The sequence below is a fragment of the Lissotriton helveticus genome, chromosome 1_1, assembly GCF_964261635.1.
Source record: "Lissotriton helveticus chromosome 1_1, aLisHel1.1, whole genome shotgun sequence".
NCBI classification, from domain to species: domain Eukaryota; kingdom Metazoa; phylum Chordata; class Amphibia; order Caudata; family Salamandridae; genus Lissotriton; species Lissotriton helveticus.
The window spans coordinates 707,292,884-707,312,274 of record NC_136057.1 but is presented as its reverse complement, the minus strand read 5'-3'; the positions used below and the strand labels follow the sequence as shown (position 1 = coordinate 707,312,274).

At 43.8% G+C, this 19,391-nt stretch overlaps 1 protein-coding gene across 1 annotated transcript in view; it reads left to right on the top strand.

Moving 5' to 3' along the window:
• PTPRQ (protein tyrosine phosphatase receptor type Q) overlaps positions 1-19,391 on the top strand; it is a 1,500,794-nt gene that overhangs the window by 172,263 nt on the left and 1,309,140 nt on the right. The gene's annotated exons all lie outside the window — the stretch shown is intronic.

The following is a 19,391-nucleotide window of genomic DNA, read 5'->3' as shown; positions in this document are numbered from 1 at the left end:
AACAACTAGTTGCATGACAGGGGTGGCAACCAAGTTGGAAGGGGAAAAAACAGGAGAATAGTGGAGGTGGGAGTTAACTCATCCAGCTGTCACACATAGTCTGGGACCATGCTCTCCTGAAGCAAATACTCTTCTCTCTGACTACGAGAAATGAAATTCCCCTTTTAAAAGTTTGACTAGAAACGAGACCAAGAGGCAATAACAGCGACAGCATGCAACCTAGCTTCTTCTTGCCATTGACAGACCCACCTTTGGCCCAAGGTATACCTTGCCACAGCTAGATTGTTCTATGTGTGGCCTCAGTTCACTTTGCTCTGTAGGCCCTAGTCATAGCTGAAAATAGGGGAAGAGTGGAGCCACATTCTTAGTGCCACAGCCTGGGACTTCGATCGCCCAACAGGCTCCGAAAGGGATGCTCTTGTCCAAGCCATTACAGGTAACTCTTAGGGAATGGCAAGGCAAAAAGCACAGCAGGGATTCAGTTTGATTTGTCCTGTACACCCAGCATTTAGCTGACATCAGAGGTAGGGGCTAAGAGATGCACTCTTAGTGATGTAGCCTAAGACTTTGTGCCCCACAACAGGCTTCAACAGGAACGCTGTGCCCCGAGCCCAGATTCACCACAGGTAGAACAGAGTCAGGATAGATGTTTGCCAGACAATGATAAGGCAAACTTTGCCAGACATTCGACCAAAAAAGTCAGTTTTGACGGCAAGTAGTAATGTTCTATATTTAGCATTTGGCATTGAATGTTGGATAAGGGTTATTTGTTCCACCGTATAATAATCTTTCCATGATATCCTTCAGTTCAGAAAACACTTTTTGGGGACATTGAAAGTTGCAACTTTAGAATAGACATAGCCATCTGGGCACCATCACCATCTTAATCAACATCACACTGCTAGTCAGTGACAATGGATTTTTTTTGTGCGAAACTCCACATAGTCTGGAGTCCTCTCACTAATACTCAGCTTAAACCAACATTCCCTCATGCATGCAATTTAGACCCTAAGATTTATAAATGTCTGTTCTATCCAGTCCATGTCCAGCCATGGGCAGTGTGTGTTGAGCTGCTCAGCCAGAAACCCCAGTGAGTAAAGCACTGTTTATTCAGGATTAACCTTCAGTCTTCTAGATGTGAGACAAGAATATGCGATGTTACATCGCATGCATTACATCGCATGCCATTACAACACAATTCATTCCAACGACTTGCTGTAGGGGGCGCTGGATGTAAAATTATTTTACTATTCCAACGCCAGTCAGTGCAAAAGTAGGGAAGGTGTTGTATTTTAAATCCAACACCTTCTGCCCCCTACAGCAAGTCGTTGTAATGACCTGCGTTATAATGGTTGCGATGTAACAATGCGGTCGTTGTAACAACCGCGTTATAAATGCATGCCATGTATCGCATGCGATATAAAGGATGTCTCTTGTGAGACAACAGTGAAGCAGCAAAATGAGAAGTACTCAAAATTGCTGAAAATAAGTCCAAATATAAACTAACAGAGACAAGTAGGGTATTAGGTTTGTAAGTAAATATGATCTGGAAGAATTGAGTTTGCATATGCACATTGTCCTATCCTATTGATTATTAGAGATGTGCATATTGATGCCTATATACATTATGATGTTCAGTGAACAATGCATGCATGAATTAGAAATAATTCATGAAATGGTTACAGCCCTTACTGAAAATGAGATAGAAGCTTCAGTAAAAGACCCAATGCTCATCACCAAATAACCCGCAGTGAACACTAGTCTACTTTTGATCACAATTGTAGTTATAGAGATAAGATGCACAGCTCCCATAATTGTTTTACTTGTTTCAAGTGTTTCATATATGTTTTCCAAGCGGCCCATGAATATTGCATTTGGGACATATTTATTGTATTAAATGATATGCATGTCAACAAAATATGTTCTCTTTATAAACTAATAATGATATTTTTTTTAAAGTCAAACCTTACATGTTGCTGTATAACTCCAGTGTTGACATTAGGATTCAAACAGAATCATCTGGGTGGCACATATATATTAACATATCATCTTTGCATAAAGCTATATGTTCCACACCTCACATTTGTATACCTATATGGGTTATTCTGTGGAGCCTTATCGCAAGTTGTTTTATGACCAAGGTGAATAATAGTAGTGATAGTGGACACCCTCTCAACTGCCTCATTCCAGCAGACATTGCTCTGAAATTATAATGTTCATCCCCTCCTTTGCTATTAGTTGGACATTGTACACCTCAGGGTGGAGGAAATTATGTCCAATACCCTGATGGACTATTGGCCACCATATTCAGATATGACCACCAGCCCAGTGGTGATCTCTTTAGAGAAACTAAAGGCACAACCAGCAAGGGCACTACTAGAGGAAAGATGACATTCGGCCCAACTCATAATAGAGCAGGTGGACCAAGGATTTGGTGGACAGGGTACTCTGCCACATTTGTGATGGAGTACCCTGTCTTCCAAACTCAAATCAGGGCCTTAATCTACTCCCCAAATAATGGGCTGAAATATATTCTTTCAAGTATCTTGAACAAAAAGCACCATTAAACTATGTCAAAGACTTTTTTCAGAATCTAAGGACACCAATGCTAGACCATCATCAATATCTCTGTTTTATGTTATCAGATGCATCAATCAGTGTATCTACATTGCCATTCAATTGCCTTGCATGATTATTCCTATCACTGTCAGCCTGTTGGCCAGTCTTTGTTCTAGTATCTTCATGTGCATATTTATCAATTATAACAAGTGGTATGCCTTAAAATTTAGCTGGTCTTTGTTTGACTTGGCTATCATTACAATTATCATTTCCCTCACTGTGGGGGAAAGACTACACACCTCAGTAGACACTATTAATATTTCCAATACTGTGTTAATCATAATCCATTGTATCTCCCTTTATCTGGAGACTTTCTTCCACCCTGGACTTCTATCACTCTCTGTTAGAAAGTGCCTCTTTTTGCATGGTTAGCCCCCACTTTTTGCCTGATGCCTGATGTAATTATGAACTGTAAGTGCACTAGGTCCCTGCTGCCAGGTTCCCAGTGCCAGATGTCTTTCCTAAACACTCTACCATGGTAAGAACAACCGCATTCTCCCTGTAAGTCCCTAGTAAATGGCACAGTGGCGACTCCTCTGCAATGGTGGAGGAGTGTCATCCCACTGCCCAAATTAAAAATAGAATGATGTTCTAGCATCGTTTTATTTTTCATTTGCCGGCTCTGAGCCAGCTTGTGCAGGGTGGGGCATGACAAGGGAGGAGGAGTGCTATGTTTACTGCCGAAGTGCGCATATGTGTTTGGCTGCCCATCTCTGGACGACCAAAACACACATGCCCACTTAGGTTTCTCCAACCTGACTGCATTGATCAGCCAGGCTAGAGAACCCCTCACAGACTCCTAGGCATGAGCAGAGCTTCTTCTCAGCCCGCTCAGGCAAATCCCCCCACTGCTCTCCTAGAAGGAGAGTAGCACAGGGATTGGATGGGAGTCTATCCCAGGAGCTGATGGGACCAGGAAGAGAAGAGGAAGCACAAAGCAATGCAGGAGGTGGCCGGCAGCATCAGCTAAGTTCTTTTATCATTCCGGCCGGAATGCATGCTCCCAATGTAAAATGAGAGGTGCAGTTCCTCCCTGCACCCCGTGGCAGACACCTCAAGGCGCCTGCCCCATGGGGTAGGGATCAACAGGGGAGCTTCACAAAAAAAGTTAGAGGGGGTCCGAGGGACAGTTTTTAGGACCAGCAAGAATTACATCCCCAATTACTTTCTCAAAAATAACATAGAACTCCTTGGGTCTGTGATTGCAAGGCAAACCGACAGAGCCACTCAAATGACCACACAGGGAAACCTGTGGGATAATCCCTTTTGGGACGTAATCCCTCACCCACCGAAGGTTACATGCTTCATCATCTGGGATTCTCCTCCTGGTGGAAATCCCAAGTTACCTGTTTTTTTCATCCGACACATGCAGTTTTAAATCCATACTGCAGGTGCAGTGTTTTTAACCCTGGCAGCCAGAACAAGCTAAGAAAGGAAACACTTTTGTTCTTGTTAGTTTTAATATCACTACCTACACAGTTATATATTTGCTGCGCTGCGCCTTCACCTAAACCTGCTCTTGTCCCTCTTGTCTGCTGGATTTAGAATATTCTAATTAGAGTAGGTATATAAAACATCCCTGAGCTCCTCCCTTTCAGAGAGGGAGTTGTAGTCCTTGGCAGGATTAGGGATTCCCGCCATGAGGAGAATCCTAGATGATGAAGCATGCCACCTTCGGTGGGTGAGGGATTACATCCATACACATACAACACAAAATCTATAAAATCAAACAGTATTTATATATGTAGGACAACATGGAGTGGAATTGAAACCTCTTACTTTATATATATATATATATATATATATATATATATATATATATATATATATATATTGGCACACTTGTTTCAAATACATATTAAATACAGACGATACATTTGCAGTCATCTAAAGGATCATTTGATTTCTTAATAATTGAATGAATCAAATATTCTGGTTCTTGCATTCCAATTCAAGGTAAGACCCAATGCGTGTTTTGGTGAAGATCCAGGCTACAGGTCACACCTTTCTCAGCGCTCACAATGAATACAATTCAAACACAGGGGAAGGAATCTGGAGGGAATCTCGGGGGAAGGTCCTAAACAAATATCCAAAAATCACTTAGTGGGGCTACAACATAAAACTAGCATTTGCAATGCAATAGGTCTCGCATTAGGAAAGTTTGAGCTATTGGTGTTGTAAATGACAAGTTTTTTATGTATGTTTTGTTTTTAAAATAGCAAAATTAATAGCTTTTTCATTTGCAATGCCAATAGTTATAACTTTCGCAAATGTGACACCTATAGCATTTGTAATGCAATATGTGTTGTATTTACGTGACATACATGTATTGATATTACAAATAACAATGGCTTTTCATTTTTTTTCAATAATTAATACTTAAATAAAAGTTATTGTAATTTATAATGGCAATAGCTTAAAGTTTTGTAAATAACTTTTGTGAAGATTATGTTCAGTGTATTTTATTGTGACGAAAATCCAATAACAGAAGTGAACTATTAACATTTTTTGTTACATTTGTAATAAAGCTTGAAACATTGAGAGAACATATTTGAACCAGGTGTTGTTGAATGGTTGCACAGATTGATACTGTGGTGGTGCTGAGTGATGTTGTGATGGCGAACGAGTGATGCTGTGGCGTTCAGTGATGCTGTGGCGTTCAGTGATGCTGTGGTAGCAAATAGTGATGCTGTGGTGCCCCTGAGTGATGCTGTGGTGGTACGGAGTGATGCTGTATGCTATGCTATGTTTTGTTTTGCTATCCTATGTTTTGTTTTGTTATGCTATGCTATGTTTTGCTATCCTATGCTTTGATTTGTTATGTTATACTATGCTGTGTTTTGTTATGCTATGTTTTGTTATGCTATGCTATGTTTTGCTATGCTATGCTTTGTTATGCTATGCTATGTTTTGTTATGCTATGCTATGTTTTGGTATGCTATGCTATGTTTTGTTTTGTTGTGTTTTATTATGTTATGCTTTGTTTTGCTATGCTATGTTTTGTTATGCTATGCTATGTTTTGTTGTGTTTGGTATGCTATGTTTTGCTATGCTACTATATGTTTTGTTTTGCTATGCTATTTTTTTGAGTTTTGTTAAGCTATGCTATGTTTTGTTGTGTTTTGCTATGTTTTGTTATGCTATGTGTTGTGTTTTGTTATGCTATGTTTTGTTGTTATGCTATGCTATGTTTTGTTTTGCTATCCTATGCTTTGTTTTGTTATGCTATGCTATGTTTAGTTTTGCTATCCTATGCTTTGTTTTGTTGTGCTATGCTATGTTTTGTTATGCTATGCTATGTTTTGTTGTGTTTTGCTATGCTATGCTATGTTAAGCTATGCTATGTTTTGTTATGCTATGCTCTGTTTTGTTCTGTTTTGTTATGCTATGCTATGTTTTGCTATGCTTTGCAATGCTATGTTGTGTTATGTATGCTATGTTTTGTTGTGTTTTGTTATGCTATGCTATGTTTTGTTCTGTTTTGCTATGTTTTGTTATGCTATGTTTTGTTGTGTTTTGTTACGCTATGCTATATTTTGTTCTACTATGCTATGTTTTGTTTTGCTATACTTTGTTGTTATGTTATGCTTTGTTTTATTATGCTATGTTTTGTTATGCTATGCTATGTTTTGTTGTGTTTTGTTATGCTATGCTTTGTTGTGTTTTGTTATGCTATGCTATGCTATGCTTTGTTGTGTTTTGATATGCTATGTTTTCTTTTGCTATGCTATGTTTTGTTTTGCTATTCTATGCTTTGTTTTGTTATGCTATGCTGGTGAGGGTGTGTGAGTGTGTGTGCGGGTGAGTAAAGGTGAGGTGGTGTGAGGGTGAGGGCGTGTGAATGTGAGGGTGTGTGAGGGTGAGGGTGTGTGAGGGTGAGAGGGTGTGAGGGTGAGGGGGTGTGAGGGTGAGGGGGTGTGAGGGTGAGGGGGTGTGAGGGTGAGGGTGTGTGAGTGAGGGTGTGTGAGGGTGAGGGTGTGTGAGGGCGAGGGGGTGTGAGGGTTTGTGAGAGGGTGTGAGGGTGAGTGTGTGTTAGGGTGAGGGTGTGTGAGGGGGTGTGAGGGGGAGGGGGTGTGAAGGGAAGGGGGTGTGAGGGGGAGTGAGTGTGCGGGGGTGTGTGAGGGTGAGGGGTGTGAGCGTGTGGGGGTGTGAGGGTGAGTGGATGTGAGGGTGAGGGTGTGTGAGGGGGAGGGTGTGGGGTTGTGAGGGTGAGAGTGTAGGGTTGTGAGGGTGAGAAGGTGTGAGGGTGAGGGAGGGTGAGGGTGATGGGGGTGAGGGTGTGTAAAGGTGAGGGTGTGTGAGGTTGAGGGTGTGTGAGGGTGAGGGTGTGTGAGGGTAAGGGGGTGTGAGGTTGTGTGAGGGTGAGAGGGTGTGTGAGGGGGTGTCTGGGGGTGTGAGGGTGAGGGTGTGATGGTGAGGGGGTGTGAGGGTGAGGGTGTGTGAAGGTGAGGGTGTTTGAGGGTGAGAGGGTGTGTGAGGGTGAGAGGGTGTGTGAGGGTGAGAGGGTGAGAGGGTGTGTGAGGGTGAGAGGGTGAGTGAGGGTGTGTGAGGGTGAGGGGGTGTAAGGGTGAGGGTGTGTGTGAGGGTGAGTGAGGGTGAGGGAGGGTGAGGGGGTGTGAGGGGGTGTGAGGGTGAGGGGGTGTGAGGGTGAGGGGGTGTGAGAGTGAGGGGGTGTGAGAGTGAGGGGGTGTGAGGGGGTGTAGGGGTGTGAGGGGTGAGGGGGTGTGAGGGTGTGTGAGAGGGTGAGGGGGTGAGAGGGTGAGGGGGTGTGAGGGTGAGGGGTGTGAGGGTGAGGGTGGGTGAGAGGGTGTGTGAGGATGAGCGGGTGGGTAAGAGGGTGAGTGAGGGTGAGGGGTTGTGAGGGGGTGTGAGGGTGAGGGTGTGTGAGGGTGTGAGGGAGGGTGAGGGGATGTGAGGGTGAGGGGGTGTGAGGGTGAAGGGATGTGAGGGTGAGAGGGTGTGTGAGGGTGTGTGAGGGTGAGAGGGTGAGTGAGGGTGGGGGTGTGTTAGGGTGAGGGTGTGTGAGGGTGTGTGAGGGTGAGGATGAGGGTGTGTGAGGGTGAGGGTGATGGGGTGTGAGAGTGAGGGGTTGTGAGAGTGAGGAGGTGTGTGAGGGTGAAGGTGTGTAGGTGAGGGGGTGTGAGGGTGAGGGTGTGTGGGGGTGAGAGGGGGTGAGGGTGAGTGAGGGTGAGAGGGTTGTGAGGGTGAGGGTGTGAGGGTGAGGGTGTGAGGGTGAGTAAGGGTGTGTAAGGGTGGGTGGTGGTGAGGGTATGAGGGTGTGTGAGAGTGAGGAGGTGTGAGGATCCGAAGTAAATGGTGGCAGGGCAGAAATCATAAGACAGAGAGAAGAGACTGCGTGGTGACTGCGTTGGTCAGTTTCAGAATAAGGAGGGACAGAGTCAGCACATTCTGCGAGGGATCAACGTGTCTAGAGGCAAAGCATAGCGGATGTAGCATTGCAGCTAGCAAGTCGAGTGTTTTCAAGCTTAGTTTCCCTAGAGAGATGGCAACACAGCAACAGCATTTGAGGAGCAAAGCTACTGTAAACAAGAATGGTAGGCTTTCACTTTCGTCCAGAAAAAAAAAACGAGAAAGGTGCAGAGAACGCCAAACAAAACATGGCTTTCCCGTGAAATGGATGCAAAAAAAAACAAGGAACCCCAGAGGCAGATAATGCAAACGCTGCCTTAACTATTAGAGCTCAACTTTTGTTTGACTGGCCTCATTAATTGACGAACATACGCTGGCTGCTCTCCCTGCTGAATATCTGTGCAAATAATGTCGCTCTTACAAATGTTCTGGGGGAAAGAGGCGGTACCTTGAGAAGAACACTGGAGCAGCTTTACCAATTTCTGCTCTCCAAGGCCTGCCGGCAAGCGCGGCCGAGCCAGAGTATGCGGTATCCAAAGCTTTTGTTGGTTTCCGTGGAAATTAAGACTGATATAATGTGCCTCGTCATCACACAGGCCGCAGATCACCCCGGTAAGCCTCATGACAGAAAAGGCCGCAGACCTCGGTATTTTTGTTTACAGCCTGCGTGCCAGATGTTTGCTTCCGCGAAGAGATAAGAAAGTGTTTCACATTATTTTGTTGAGTTCCTTTTACAAATGAAGTGGCGGGAGCTCTAGGGATTTGCTGCTGTCGGTAATTATAACGGTTTTAATTATACCTGTGAGCTAAGGTACTGGATATCAGAAGTGATTTACAAAACCCCTGATGGGGGAAGATTTGCGTGTCCCCGATGAGTTCAGACGGCAAAGAGCGTTTCGGCACTTTCTAATCACTTCCTTTTGTAGCTGCTTTAAAAACATGGGAGGAGAGGCTGCCCGCGCAAATCACAGCGTCTGCCGGGATCCCCCTGCCCTTCCATGACCCGTGCGCCTCTGTGCTCGGTGCCTGCTTCACAGCTGACAGTGAAGAATGTTCTTATCTGCTTGTTAAATAAACAAGCAGATAATAATACTCTTCACGACAAGTCCCAAATCAGGAAACGGTGTCCGGAGGGGCAGTGCGAAAAGCGGACAGGGTGGCACCCAAAACCTCTCTTTTCCAATGGGAAGCCAGCGTTTACCATGAACGCTGACGCTACCCAATGGAAAGGAGGGGCGGGGCTTAGAGTCCCTTAGTTGTTTACAAGATCTTTCGCAGGGCGGGGCAGCTTCGCTACCGGCCCACGCTCAACCTAAAAACAATATATATATGTTAAGTGCGAGTAACCTACTGTAGAAAAAGAGCTTTAGATTACCATGCTAAAGCAGGAGGAAAGTAGTAAAATGAACAATAGATGTGTTCCAAGGTAGAAGAATACAACTGCACCTAAGTCCACAGTGAAAAGAACCAATGACACCATAGGAGTGAACCGAGGAAAAGATATAGATCTAGCCTGATAGTCTATTTCTGGGATTGACAGCAGTGTTTACTGGTCACTAAAAAATAGTCCTGCCTACACGTGCTTATTGTTAATGGGTCTCAAACAGCCGCGGCCGGTAGTGGGAGTACCTGCCGGGCGGTGACGTGGGGAGGGGGAGGGACAGGATGGGGGGTAGTAATGTATGGATTACGGAGTTTAACAGGTAAGTAAACATATAAATAAATAAAACGAATTTCGTTGCGCGCACTGCATCGCATTTGGTGATGCAGTGCATGCAACAAAATGTTTATTTATTTATATGTTTACTTACCTGTTAAACTCCGTAATCCATACATCACTACCACCCACCCTGCCCCTCCCCCTCCCCACATCACCGCCCGGCAGGTACTCCCACTACTGGCCTCAGCTGGTGACAAACATGAGAACTCCTGTTTACCCATCGTTCTCTATTAAAAATGTTTAAACTGTCTCTCACTCTGTGTGCTATAATATGGGTTGGGTGGAGTCTATCAATTGTTCTGACCACTAAAGAATTAAAGTCCCTAGTCCATATCATGTATCTATCCGGGTATTTTACCTGCATGCATAAGCTTACCTTTTCCTTGCCAAGCATTGTCTGTAAAATTGTTACAGTGGCGTTTTAAACACTAGGGACATAGGACTACAGTATCCTGCATCCCTTTTGTATGTACAGTTTTAATTTTACCCACCCCTCACGAATAAAGGGGTACATTGGGGTAGATAAGGAAGTTTATCTATTAACATACACACCCCCAAAAAAACAAATAATTCTTAAAGAGCTCCCTGGAATATGGCCAAGCCCACTCTGCCCTTTAGGAGTCAGGGTTAACTCGATGATGAAGCATGCCGCTAGTAGTGTGGATGAAGGTTGTATAAAAAAAGGTTTTCTTTTTTCCAACTACTGAGTGCTGTGGAGAAAAGGTGTAGTATAATCTCCTTACCACACTGGCACCTTTAGAGGAGGATACTGCATAGGATATTTGATATTTAATAGGGAGTCGTATCCCCTCACCTTTCATTTACGAAAGGACCGCTCTACCCTCCTGGGTCCAGGAGTCCCTTTCCCGCTCCCAAGTGTTTTAAGTACCCTCAATGATAGCCCGATTCCCACACATCCATCTTTCATCTCTTGTTGGAGTGGTTATACTCAAAACATGCTATCTGTATGTTGTGCCTCTTAAGATGCAAATGCACCCTCCCTTGCTTGATGCACCAATTAATTCCCCAGCATTTCCAAGATTTTTAGTGTCTTCAGCGATAACATGTTGTAGTACTCTTTCACATAGGTAAGCAGCTCATTCCTTCTTGGCCTCATGTATCTCCAGGTTTCACTCATTCCCTTGCCATTGTTTCAATTTATTGTGACTCAAACTTGCCATTCCCTCTACTCCCTATTCTAGTGCCATTTGTCATCGGCCCTTATGGCCACAGTTAGCATACTCAATAGTAGCAACCAATCATAATTTGCGAAATATCAGAAAATTTCATGACCGACAGGATAAGCCTGGTAATATAACATATTATCACAACATAAACTCCTATTATTATACTGTGGAATGTCTCATCAGACTTCTGCGTATCTCCTTCCTCCAACATTGCCCAGATAAAGGGGAATCCAGATTGGTTGGAGATCAATGGGGTTAGCTGGTGACCTGGCCACTGTAGTATTACTGCAAATTATCTCACAACATTGCCCCTTTACCTTATGTGAAATTTGTTTGTCTTTTCCAGTGGATTATATGTATGATATTGATCATGCGTTCACTCAGATATCCAGGCCGATGTTGCTGGATTGTCAGTTCAGCAAACTGGACCACGTGTACCAAGTCTGGTGTAGTCTTTTTATGGTTCTTGTTTCCTGCTGAGTGTTACTGCTAGTGTCAGGTGTGTGGGGTCTCCATTCTGTGTCACACTTTCCATCTGTGCCACCATCCTGCAGCTTGATTCCAACATTTTGGGCTAGATGTAGGTAATCTCATTTTACCGATTCCTAAATACCGAATTTTACTGATTCGGTATTTAGAAATCGGTAAATATGATGTAGGTAATAAATCGGTCAAATTTACCTTTTCGGTAATATTTCTTATTACCGATTCGGTAATACCGATTCGGTAATAAGAAATACCTTCCCATTCATTCCTATGGGCCTGGAAGCCCATAGGAATGAAAGGGAAGCGAATCGGTAATAGCGGGAGCATATTCAAGGGTGGAAGGGTGTCACATTGACACCCTGTTGCACCCCTGAATCGTGCTTGTGTGCACATGTGGTGCACATACATGCCCTGAGGGCATGTATGTCTGCCACATGGCACCTTGAAAAAGCAAATATTGCTTTTTTAAAGGTATTCGGTATTTACCTCCAACTTGTAGTTGATGGTAAATAACGAATCCTTAAAGCAAAAAAGCACTCCCTTGAGTGCTAGCTAAATAGGTTTTAAGGATTCTGTAATTTACCGAATCCTTAAAATAAGGAATCAGTAAATTACTGAATCCTTAAAACCAGCCTCCTACATTAGAAAGGGCTAAATACCGGTCGGTAACGGGAAAATCACTGATTTTCTGCCGTTACCGACCATATTTTAGCTACCTACATCTGATCCTAAGTCTCCAGATAGCACCTCTTTCTGATATTTGCACAACCAAAACAGAGTCCTCATCATCACTTGCAGACCGTTTTTGTGTGTATTTTTGAACTTGGTCTATTCTTACAAAGTTGAGAATGGAGGCTACAACATCTGTTCATGTTTCCCAATGATATCCCAATGTCACTTATCAGCTTTATAACATATGCAATGGAATATGCCACTTCTTTTGGAGTGCCCATAAGTTTATTTTTTTAAGACAAAGTCACAGAGGGTGTCAAGATCCTTGTTTGAGCGTCAGTATTTATCCATCTTAGTCTGTTGAAGGACCTTTCGCAACTTCTCTTTCAACATTGCTTTATTCACATGTGATTAGAGTGCCACCAGTTTTCCTACAGCCTGGAAGTGATGCAGCTGCTTTTGCCTCAAGATCAAAGTTTATCTCTCGGTCAATTCTCTCCCACAGTGCATGGGAGTACAATTTGTAACTCCATAGCTGTTTAGGTGTCCCACATAGCTTTGCTGCTCTCTTGTCTGCCAGCAATTCAACTATGTTGTTGATTTCTCCCCAGATGCCTCCAATTGCCACCCTTGGATATTCTCTCTGTAATCACCCCCCTTTGTGTAAGTTCATGATAAAAGGTTCAAGCTCTTATATTCAACAAGAGTGTCCAAGCAACACTTTAAGCCAATAAGGCTATTAAACATTAGCCAGAGACTGTCAGCTTAGCCCAAGAGTAGGAACAGGATGCCCCAAAAGTAGGGGAGAAATTCTTAGCACAATGTGATTCAAGAAAGTCAGAGAAAGAAAGTGTAAAAACACAAGGTTCAAAAACTAAAGATTTAATTTAGACCATTTCTAGAAGGGATGTTATCCAGCAATGCATCATTTTTCCCAATTGCACTCTATATCAAGATTGTTTATGTAAAGCCATTAATAGCCACAGGGATTTGGAATCCAAATCCCTGACCTGTTTATTTTAGCATGGATAATTTGGTTGTGAAGATATTGGTATTGGGAGCTCCAGTCTGGAGTCCAGACAACTAGCCCCCTGAGTCACTCTGGTAGTCCTGGGTTCAAGAGGTACAACAGGCCTCAAGCAGCAGGGCAGGACTCTGAGGATTCAATGCAGGCTTCAGGATGCAGAGCAGTCCTTCCAGGCTTGGCAAATCAGTCCTCTAAGTACACAGCATGTCCCAGTAGCCAGCAGTCCTCTAAGAGCCCTTTAACAGGTCCAGAAAATGAACTGAAGTTTGGGTCTGGGGTCCTATTTTTATACTGGGTACTATCCTTGAAGTAGAAGTTTGTAAAGAATTCCCTTTTAAGTGCTGAGAGTTTCCTACCTTCCCTACGCTGGCTCAAGCATGACTTCATGAACAATGAGGTAGTGTGAAGTCCTTTGTATGAAGGCAGGGCACAGCCTATTGATTTGAAAGTGGGGCTGTTCCTAGCTCCACCCCCATCCTGCCAGTGATGACCCATCCAGGCAAACCTAATCTCTCTATTGTGTGGCTTTCTGGGAGGAATAAACAAGGTCTAACTTCCAACAACACCCAGAAACAGCACAATAAGATGATGGACTGAATGCTGATCATTGTCAAACATGCATCCCCAGTACTGAGATCCTTAGCTAAATCCATCGCTTTTCTTGCTCTCCATGTCATTCAAGTTTGGACCCGGCCATACGCAAATCAGTCTTGATCCAACTCCCCATGGGAACAGTTCAGGCAAACTGCCAGACCAGGGCCTCCCTGGACTGGAAACAAGCATCCTGGGACCGGGTTCAAGTCATCACCCCATATCAGCACGGCTAGCTTGAATCCAATGGCATAGTGAGAATGGAACCCATGTGTGGGCATACCCTTCACACTTAGGGTGACTGTAGCAACACAAAATGATGATGGACAGAATGCTGAACACTGTCAAACATTCCCCCAGTACAGATATCTGGGCCTAACTCCAGTGTTTTTTTTCTCACCATGTCATTCTAGTTTGGACTCAGCCATATGCAAATCACCCTTGACCCTGCTCCTCGTTGGATCAGTCCAGACAAAACTTCCAAGCCAGGTCCTCCCTGGACCACAAACAGGCATCATGGGACCGTTTTTTGGGGTATTTATTTTGCATTTGTCACCCCAATTGTGAAGGGGATGCCCAGAGGTGGGTCCCATGCTTGCCATGCCACTGGATTCAAGTTATCCTGGCTGATGAAGGGTGATACCCCGAAGCTGTTCCTAGGATTCTTGTTTCCAGTCCATAGAGGACCTGACCTGAAAGTTTATTCTGGACTGTTCCCTTGGGGAGCAGGGTCAAGACTGATTTGCATATGGCTAGGTCCAAAGTGGGGTAGTGGGGTGAGCAAACAAACAATGGATTTAGGCCCAGATCTCTGTACTAGGAGTGACTGTTTAACATTGTTCAGCATTCCATCCATCATTGGATTTGCATTGTCACCCCAAGAGGGACGTGCATGCCCAGACGTGGGTCCTGTGCTTGCCATGCCACTGGATTCAAGCTATCGTGGCAGATACCCGGAAACTGGTTCTTGGATGCTTGTTTCTGGTCCAGGGAGGACCTGACCTGGCAGTTCAGGCTGACCTATTCCCATGGGGTACAGGGTTCATTTGCAAATGGCTAGGTCCAAACTAGGGTGACGTGCTGAGCAAATAAATTATGGATTTAGGCCCAGATCTCTGAACTTAGTGTAAGTGTTTGACATAGTTCTGCATATCATCCATCAATTGCTCTTTTAGCATTTGTCCACCCCAAGTGGGACAGGGCTGCTCAAACGTGGGTCCAACGCTTGCCATGCCACTGGATTCAAGCTATCCTGGCTGATGAGGGGTGATACCCCAAAACCGGACCTGGGATTCTTGTTTCTGGTCCAGGGATGACCTGGCTTGGCAGTTCGGGCTGGACTTTTCCCATTGGGAGCAGGGTCAAGACTTATTTGCTTATGGCTAGGTCCAAACTGGGGTGGTGTGGTGAGCAAAAAAACAATGGATTTCTGCCCAGATCTCTCTACTGTTCAGCATTCCTTCCATTTATTGTTCTTCTTTTAGCACTTTCTAAAAGTAGCATTTCGAAAATGGTAACCTAATACCTACTTTACCATTAATGATCATTTTAAATTGCTATTTCTTAGACACCAAACATGAATTACCTTACTGCTTCTAATCAAAAGTTGGCACTTAATAAATGCAACCCAGTGTTATCCTATGGGCGAGATAGGCCTCACAGGAGTGAAAAACTAATTTATGAGTTTTTCACTACCAGGAAATGTAAAACGTTATGGTACATGTCCAACCTTTGAATTGCAATGTACCCTGCCCTATGGGTTACCTTAGGCATACCCTAGGAGTGATTTATTTATATGCAATTAGTGCTGCAGGCCCACTAGTAGCATTTAATTTACAGGCCCTGGGTATATGGCATACCATTATTCTAGGGGCTTATAAGTACATTAAATATGCAATTATGTGTAAGCCAATTTTACCATGCTTTAGAGCGAGAGCACAAGCATTTTAGCACTAGTTAGCAGTGTTTAATTATTATTATATATATATATATATATAATAAAAAAAAATTAGTTAACAGCGCACAGAGTCCTGAGGCTATCAGAAATTAATACAAAATAGGTGGGTGGAGGCAACAAGTTTGGGTGACATGTCTAACAGTATCTCATTTTCCTTTAAGGAAAAAGTGATGCATTCAGAAAAAAAGGATTGCTTTATTTAAAAGCAATCACAAAAATGGTGGTCTGCTCACGCCTGCAGGTCAACATCACCGTGATGGCAGTAAATTGCAGTGCCCTGCACTTTGCCGCTGACCTCATTAATATTCATGTGGTACGCTGAATTGTGACCCACTACGATTTGGTATTTTTCATACCTACCTATCAGTACATAGGTGGGTTCACAAAACACCAAACTGGTCACAAATTGCTACCAATATTTTGCTACCTGTGTTTAGTACATATAGCTCTAAGCGCCTCTGTTAACACCACTGAATCAACTTGATCAATACCTCACTGTCCTTCATATTTGTCATGGAATACCTACAACTATTCAAGTCCCACCCTCAATGTAAAAAAACACTAGTTGTACCCTGCTGATCTGAATACCGTTTGCACAGTCTCAAATCTTCCCTTCTTGGCCGAAGTCATAGAGAGGTACAGAGAGTACCAGCTGTGACATTACATAGAGGAAAACAATCTGCTATTCTAGCTCTAGTCAGGCTTTAGACCTGAATGCAGCATGGGAGGGCAACTTACAAATATTTTATGACCCAATGTGAAGCCCAGCTAAGGGGACTCCTGCCTCTGTATCCTCCTTGAATTATCAGCCGCGTTTTAAAAAGGTGAACCATGCCACACTCCTGAAAATTCTTAAAGAGAGAACGAGAAGGCAAAGTGCTGGACTCAGCTTTTCATCATGCTTAGAAAACAATAATAAAAGCATAATAAAATGGCCAACTTCTCCTGTTTCTCAATGATGATACAACAAACGGTTTTACAGCGCTCTCTTCTCTCTTCTCTCTGCTACCATTTTCAGCTTCTACGTGGAACCACTGTCGTCCAAACTCGGTACCTCTAATATCTTCTAGTAATTTTCACTAATGATTGCCAACATAATCTGACATTAACCTCTCCAAGGTATACTGAATTTATAGCCAAACTTCTTGAGGACAACCAAACCTGGATACCATGACACCATCTATAGTTTATCGGCATACAGCTATACACTCCTAACTACCCTAAATCAATTTAATTAGCTTAACTCACTCACAATGCTAAGCTACAACCCTTCTACATAGACAACATCTTCCAGCTCCAAATACACAAAAAAAACAATAGTATACAGTGCATAATCTCAATTTATATTCTTTCATCCCTGGTAAAGATTGTAATCTTTTTATCTAATCCCTAGTTTTGTTGTGAATGTACAATCGAAACTCCCTACTCACAGAAATTCCTAGATTAACATTTAGTTCTGCTCCAAGCAGCTTTTCATGTAGTTACCAGACTAGCCATGGAACTAAAAAGCTTGACTACATCACACAGATTCTAGTCTTTCTGAAGTGGCTCCCCATAGAAGCACACACAAAGCCTTGTTTTTAGTTTTGCCCTGAAACTGACATTCTCAGAAGTCCCATGCATTCTTAAAAACAAGAGCAGCCTTCTACGACAATTCCTAGGTTTTAAGAAAGAAAACCTTCTCAAACAATCCTTTTCAGGAAATGCACTTTTTTCAAATGTCATGGGAAGGCCTCACGGTTGTGCAATTCTGGGTACAGATTTGACTGGAACCAAGGCAGGCAACGGGTAGACCAGTGTAGTTTACCCGTAGGCTGGATTTAATGGGTCTTGTTGAAGAGGAGGGAGACCCCTGAGGTGAGGGTTACTGTTGGGGATCGAGTGTATGTTGGCTAAGAAAGACATAGCTAGCAGGTGGCTTTCCAGGGAAATCCTAGACCATCCCAGACGGGATAAGAGGTATGAACTATTGTGTCATTATGGAATGGGAGGTGCACTTAATGAGTGTCTTTTCCCACAAACATCTTAAGATCTGGGGGGCCTGGCATGCTTATCAGCAGGGTGAGGCCAAGTGAAGCTGCTTTCACGATGACAAAGGTGGGAGAACCACTATGGGCTAGGGCCCGAGAACGCTGTGGGCAGGTTCACATCTGATTCCTATCACACATCTGCTGACCGCATTGTAGGTTGGAAAGGGAGGGCCACACAGGGGGCGCTATACCCACGGGAAGGACTTTGCTTGGTCACTGACCTTTTTCTTTGAGGGGACTGTGCTGATTATGTGATTATGGCGAGTTGTTTCAATTAGCTATTTAATTCAATAAAAACTGTTATTCAAAAAGAGTCTAGTGGTGCCAAGAATGGAGCTTGGTAAAAGAGTGCATATGGATGGTGGAGGCCTGGGGCAGAGTGAAAAAACTGAAGCTGTCCAGGTGACTACCCTTCAGTGTGGGCCACCCTTATGTAGGAAGAGCCTCGCACTGTAGCGGCAGAGAGCTAGTTGGCCCGCCAAGGGTGCTGGTGTCCAGCTGCATTCAGGTGAGAACTCTTGCTGTCTCCTCTCCCTTCAATGATGTCTCGGGCCGCTGCAGTCTCGAGCATAACCCAGAATGAGATTATTGTCCGATCTGTGCAATTATGTATTGAATGGCAGGCATGTGTAAGGTAGATTAAACAGTAAGGCAAAACAAGCATTGGTAGTGCTAATAGATCCAGCCTTAATGTGCTACCCTACATTCTCACCAGCTCACCACTCAATCTTCCTTCACATGAGCAGATTCTTTTATTGTTTATGTACTGGTAATAGGAGCATGGTCTAGAAAACCCATTGCAGTGGCACATGGGCAAAACCAAGAGTGCCAGAGAATAGGAATGAAGCATGTAAGAGGGCACATAAGACTGCAGTCAAGAGCAGAGATATCCAGGACAGGTGCCTCTAAATTCATTGTGTATGCTGCAAAGGGTTTTAAACATGATCTGTTTATTTAATGGTTGCCTGTGGCTTAAGTCCAACTTGGATTTACCTGAAGTGCGCCAAAGTAAATTAAATAACAGATGATGTCAGCTGCAATTTGCACAATCTGAAGGTGACATAAGATCTGAGGATGATATATGAGGTATGCCAAGCAATACTACTGTTAGAACAGGAATGCCACATGCATGATGTACGGATGTGTCCCTTGCTCAGTGTGCCTGAACTGCATACCTGTGATTCTGTATTCAAAACATATTTGGTCATGCTACACACTAAACCTGTGTGCATGATTTGACCCTGTCCTGATCCTCAATCTGGAGGCCCCCGCGAAGTGCATCCTCATAGCGACAGTGGACTACTGTCTCTTGCCGTGGGTTTTACGTGTGGACCACAACCATGACAGTGTACCATGGTTGGAGAATTATAGTGACAGGCTTTTACCAGTGTGATTTGAAGGGCGGCTTACAAGTCCATTTAGATAAAATTCCGCTGCTCGTAATGAACCCCATTTCATGCATGTGTATGTGCATGTGTGTGCTAGAGTTAGTAGTGCCCCATGCACGGGTGAAAGAGGTCTGCAGGTTCCATTGTGGAAGCTCAAAGATTGGACCAGAATACAAGATCGAGGAAAGGCTTCTTACTCCAGACCGCATATATGTTGGCATCTCCTAGACAGGAGAGATGAGCACCAGATGCTCTAGTGAGGAAAGATGAGACATGCTTTATATCGAAGTGCCAGGGTCCTACCTGATACATGGGGCTGAAAATGACTCTGACTGCAGCTGCTA